Genomic DNA, 6,029 nt, shown 5'->3' on the forward strand with positions numbered 1-6,029 from the left:
GGCTGGACTAGATGGTCCCAGAGGTCCCTTCAGGCTCTAGAGCTTTGACCCTGCCTCTCTTCAGAAGGACTAGAACTAACCCAAAGAGCCTGATGGAAAATTTGGATGGTAACAAGGCATTTGAAACCCCAGAGACTGAAGATCTTGAGAGACACAGAAAGAGTGGCCAAAGGCAGGGGCACAGCTGGATGGGAAGGCCAAGGTCTGCCTGTGTGGCAAAGGGTAGGAGTGATAGTCAGGGCTGCCCAGAGTCCAGGAGGGGGCGGGGTGTGTGGGAGCAAAGCATTGTGTCTGCTGTTGGAGTTGTCGCTTAAGCTTCTTCCTTCGGTTCTGGAACCAGACCTTGACCTACAAGGGGTGAACAGAGGATTAGATCTGCCTCCCATATATCTGGAACCTTGGGTTAGACTGGGTGCGTGTGGCTTGAGAGCTGTCTGGCCTGAGAGCTGTCTGGCCTGTCTGTACTTACTACTTAGCTGGGTGATTTTGTGTCCAGTCATTTCAGTCATGTCTGACTCTTGGTGACTCCATCTGAGCTTTTCTTGGCAAAGATATTGGAATTGTTTACCATTTCCTTCTCCAACTCATTTTACAGATGAGGAAACTGAGTCAAAGAGGGCTAAGTGTCTTGCCCAGGGTCACATAGCTAGTAAGTGCCTGAGGTCAAATTTGAACATAAGAAGAGGAGTCTTCCTGATGCCAGGCCTGGCACTCTATCCACTGAACCACCATTCCCTAACAGGAGGACAGTTCCTTAGTTTCTAATTTTCAGCTATTGTGAAGAGAGCTGGTAATAAATGTTTGTACATATAGGAAGGACCCTTTTCTAGTACAAGCAGTGTCGACCATTTGGTACCTTTTTGGGCATGGTTCTAAATTGCTTGCCAGAATGGCTGGACCAATTCACAGCTCCACCAACAGTATATTAAAAATGTACCTGGAAGGGTGGGGCAGCTAGGTGGCACAGTGGATAGAGCTCTCACCTTGGAGTCAGGAGGACTTGAGTTGGAATCTGGCCTTAGACAGTTGACACTTATTAGCTGTGTGACCTTGGGCAAATCACTTAACCCCGATTGCCTTACCAAAAAGTGAATGAATGAATGGATTATTGTTTTGAAATGTACCTGGGATAGTTTCAAAAGAACCTGGAAAGACAGATGAACTGATACAAAGTGAAGTGAGCAGAACCAGGAGAACATTGTACACAGTAACAGCAACATTGTACAATGATCAACTGTGAGAGACTTGACTATACATTACATTGATCCAAGACAATGCTAAAGGACCCATGATAAGAAAGCTTCAGAGAGCGACCTGATGAACTCTTGAGTATAGATAGCAGACTTTTTTCACTGTACTTTTCCTGCTTTTTCCCCCCAACATGGCTAATACAGAAATGTTTTGCATGATTTCACATGTATAATTGATATATTGTTTGCCTTCTTGAGCAGGTGGGGAAGGAGTGGGGAGAAAATTGGAACTTAAAATTTAAAAATCAATGTTAGAATTTTTTTTAACTGTAATTGGGAAATTTTTAATGATAAATAAAAAAGTATAACAAAAATTAACTACAGAATGCATAAAATAGTTGGAAGTCAATTTACCTAAACCCACAAGACCTTTAAAATTCCCTTTAAATAAATTAAGGGCGGGGCAGCAGGTGGCACAGTGGATAGAGCACCAGCCCTGGAGTCAGGAGGACCTGAGCTCAAAGCTGGTCTCAGACCCTTACTAGCTGTGTGACCCTGGGCAAGTCACTTAGCCCCAATTGCCTTAAAAAAAAAGGTCTTCATAAGTAACCAGGAGCAGTCCATGCTCCCACTGGAAAGCAGCCTGACAGATATTTGGTCTACACCAGCATCTTCACCACAATCAATTCAAAATGGATGGTGTGGCTAAATCTTAAAGATCATTCCATAAAAAGAATAATGGAGGAGAAGCAGACCTCTTATTTTATTTACCTATGGCATGGAAATGAATTCTTCATCATAAAAAGGATCAAAGATAATTACAAAAGATAAAATTGTTTTTCTATGAAACTGAAAAGGAAGGTTTTACATGAAGAAAACAACTTCCACTATCATAAGGGAACTGGGCAACTAAGAAAAAGCCATTGTCACTGAAATGAGCCTAATATCCAAATAAGATCAAAAGGACAGTCTTTCTTCTCTTTTTAACTATTTTTTAACATTTATTTTATTTTTAATTTATGGAATAAAACAAGCATTTCCATGACAGAGTATAATAAAAAAAGATGAATTTCCATGAAACTGCAAATCTGTTAGGTACAACTTGCTTTTCCTTTTAAAATATAAAAGTTATATAATAACTTTAAAAGTTATATAATAATATAATAATTTTTTTCTTTCTCTGTTCCCCCCACCCTACAGATGGCTACCATTAGACACAGAAAGGTAATTATTCTATACATACTTCTATTTATCAGTTCTTTCTCTGGATGCAGACAGCATCTTTCTTCATATGTCCTTTATTGTTAATTTGGATGTTTATAATAGTCAAAATGACTTATTACCTCAGTCATTCTTAAGACAATATTGCTGTTACTATATACAATGTTCTCTTGGTTCTGCTCATTTTACTCTTCATTATTTCATGCAAGTCTTTCCATGTTTTTCTAAGATCATTGAGCTCATCATTTCTTATAGCACAGTAGTATCCCATCACAATTATTTATCACAACTTTTTCAGTCATTTCCCGATTGATGGGCATCCCTGAAATTTCCAGTTCTTTGCCACCACAAAAAGAGCTACTATAAACATTCTAGAACATATAGGTTCTTTTCCTTTTTCTCTAATGACCTTTGGAAATAGAGCAGGCAGACCAATACACACATATGTAGACCAATATCTTACAGCATTTACCAAGAAATGGTCAAAATGGATACATGACCTAGATATAAAGAGAGATATTATAAAAGAAATTAGAAGAACATGGAACATGTTAAGACTTACAGATAGGTGAATAATTTTTGAATAAACAAGAGATAGAGAGCAAAGTTAGGTGTAAAATGGATAATTTCAATCACATTAAATTAAAAAGGTTTTGTACAAATAAAACAAATGTTGCAAAGATCAGAAGGAAGGCAGAAAATTGAGGGGAAATTTTTATAGGCAGTTTCTCAGAAAAAGGTATCTCAAATATATAAAGAACTTTGTCAAATCTATAAGACTATGACTCATTCCCCAATTGATAAATGGTCAAAGGACATCAATAGGCAATTTTCCAATGAAGAAATCAAAACATTTATAGTCATATAAAAGTGCTCTAAATCATTGATTAAAGAAATGCACATTAAAACAACCTTGATATATCATTTTACGCCTAACAGATTGGCTAAAATGATTGAAGGGAAACTGACAGATGATGGAGGGGATGGGGAAAAATTGGGACACATTCACTGCTGGTGGAACTGTGAACTGATGCAGCTATCGGAGAGCAATCTGGAATTATGCTTAAAGAGTTATTAAACTGCCTATACCCTTTGACCCAGCAATAAAACCAAAAGGATGTTAACAGTTCTCAGAAGAATTGTCAACAATTAACCACTAGATGTAACAGTGTTCCAAATCACTAATAGTAATTTTAAAATAATAATTTTTGTGGTTGAATCATTTGTCAGTTATCTCCAGTCCTTCATGACCCCATTTGGCATTTTCTTGGCAAAGACATTGGAGTGATTTACCAACTGAAAGCAAACAGGGTTAAGTGACTTGCCCAGGGTCACACAATCAGTAAGTACCTGAGGCCAGATCTGAACTCAGGAAGATGAGTCTCCAGGCCAGGCACTTCATCCACTGTGCCACCTAGCTGCTGAGGGGAGGAGGGATAACAACAAAAACAACAACATTCAAACAACACTTACTATATGCCAGGCACCTTTGCAATTATTATCTATTTTGATTCTCCCAACAACCCTGAGAGGTAGGTATTATTATCCCCATTTTACAGATGAGGAAACTGAGGGAAACAAGTTAAATGACTTGTCCAGGGTCACACATCTAGTAAAACATCTGAGAGGGGCAGCTAGGTGGTGCAGTGAATAGAGTACCGGCCCTGAAGTCAGGAGGACCTGAGTTCAAATCAGGCCTCAGACCAAACACTTGACACTTAACTAGCTGTGTGACCCTAGGCAAGTCACTTAACCCCAGTTGCCTAAAAAACAAACAAACAAACAAACAAAAGTCTAAGGCATGATTTGAACTCACTCAGGTCTTTCTGACTCCAGACCCAGCACTCTATCCACTGTGCCATAGAAATAAAAACTCAAACAATTCTAAAGTTTCATCTAGCTCAGAATATTTAGAAGAAAATAAAAGATGGAAACAGTTGAATGGGACTGTGTTGTAGGAAATGACGACTTTCGGGAGGTGTGATTAGACCTGGGTGAACTGATCCAAAAGGCAGTCATCGAGGGAGTCCAGCAGCCCCAGATCTGAAACTATGTGGAACAAAGCAGCGACCATCGAAACCACTTGGTCTTGGCTAGAAAAAATGGAGAGCTCAGCGGGACCCTGGCACCACCTGACTAGGCGCCAGCACATAACCACGGTAGCCAAGTTTGTTTGCAAAACCCACCGAGGGATGGCGCAGTGGATAGAGCACCGGCCCTGAAGTCAGGAGGACCTGAGTTCAAATCCGACCTCAGACCAAACACTTGACACCTAACTAGCTGTGTGACCCTGGGCAAGTCACTTAACACCATTGCTTAGCCAAAAAAAAAAAACACCCAGCCTCTCTCCTGGTCTAAGGGCTTTGGTACAGAAACTGCTCGAGAAAAGGGGGAAGTGCCAGGTAGATTTCTACCACTAAGGGGACTGCACCACCGAATCTCATGGCACATACTGAGATAAGCACAATCCTCGATTGCTTCATAAACAAATTAGGAACAAGAACTAAATAACTTTTCTAAACCATGGACCTTGGGCATGGACAGCCAAAGGAAGAAGCGTGGATCACATAAGATAAACAAAGAGTTTTGATCACATACAATTAAAAAGCTGGAGGAGAAACAGAACCAATTATAGTTAAAATGAGAAGATGAACAATTGAGAAAAACAATGTTGGCAGCTTACTTCACTGACCAAGCGCCATTCCCAAGCTCTCCTGTGGCGAGGGAGGGTGGGAGGTGGAAAGTTGGCCATTTGCTCAAGCAGTGCCCCCCCCGCCCCACTCCTCCAAGGAGGGCTGTTTTTCTACAATCCCTACTTTCTCAAGGGACAGTTGAAGAGATGGAGCCTCAGTCAGCCAGACCAACTGGAGTCTGTTTGACCTCCTCCTAGCTGTGTGACCATGGGGATTATTTAACCTCTAGGAGGCTCAGTTTCTAAACTAACCTGGGCCTCGGTGATTCTCAACTCCTGCGCCAGCCTGGCCATATCCTCGAACGCGGGGTAGGGATTTTTCTGGAAAGCCCCCTCCAAGGTGTTGACTTGCTTGATGGAAAAAACTGTTCGATTCCTGCGCAGCTTCGCCCTGGGCCCCGCCCTGCCCAAAGACCCCTGGAGTTCTGACTGCGGATTGTCCTTTGCCCCTGAGTCCGGCCTGGTCCCTCCAGACTCCAGTGGAAGCTCTGACTTCAGGCCTACCTCTGTCTCTAGCTCCAACTCACACTGCGGACCTTCCTCTGCCTTCAGAGCAGCTCCACCTCCCCACCTGGAGAGAGCCGGGGCTGAGCTCTCAGTGTTGCTACTGCCTGTCTCGGAGTTTCCAGTACTGGTCGCCGGCTCGATTGCCGCTGCTGTAGGTGACAGACGAGGGTTAGAGAACCGAGAGAGAGATCGAGTGAGCTCTACAGAGTTCAGGGCTCTTCGAACAGAAAGATCTCCAAACACTTGCCAACTCCCAGATAGACAGATGGCCTGTGGCGGCCAAGGCAGCTCCCCCAAGATGGCCTGGCCCCCTCCTCCCGCAGCTTCAGGGGACACACTCGAGCCGCCCATTGGAAACCTCACCACTCAGACTGACCACTGAGAATCCCGGCAGTAGATGGCGTCTGTGGCGGCAGCGA

This window comes from Phascolarctos cinereus, unplaced genomic scaffold, assembly GCF_003287225.1.
Source record: "Phascolarctos cinereus isolate Bilbo 61053 unplaced genomic scaffold, phaCin_HiC Scaffold_3;HRSCAF=262, whole genome shotgun sequence".
NCBI classification, from domain to species: domain Eukaryota; kingdom Metazoa; phylum Chordata; class Mammalia; order Diprotodontia; family Phascolarctidae; genus Phascolarctos; species Phascolarctos cinereus.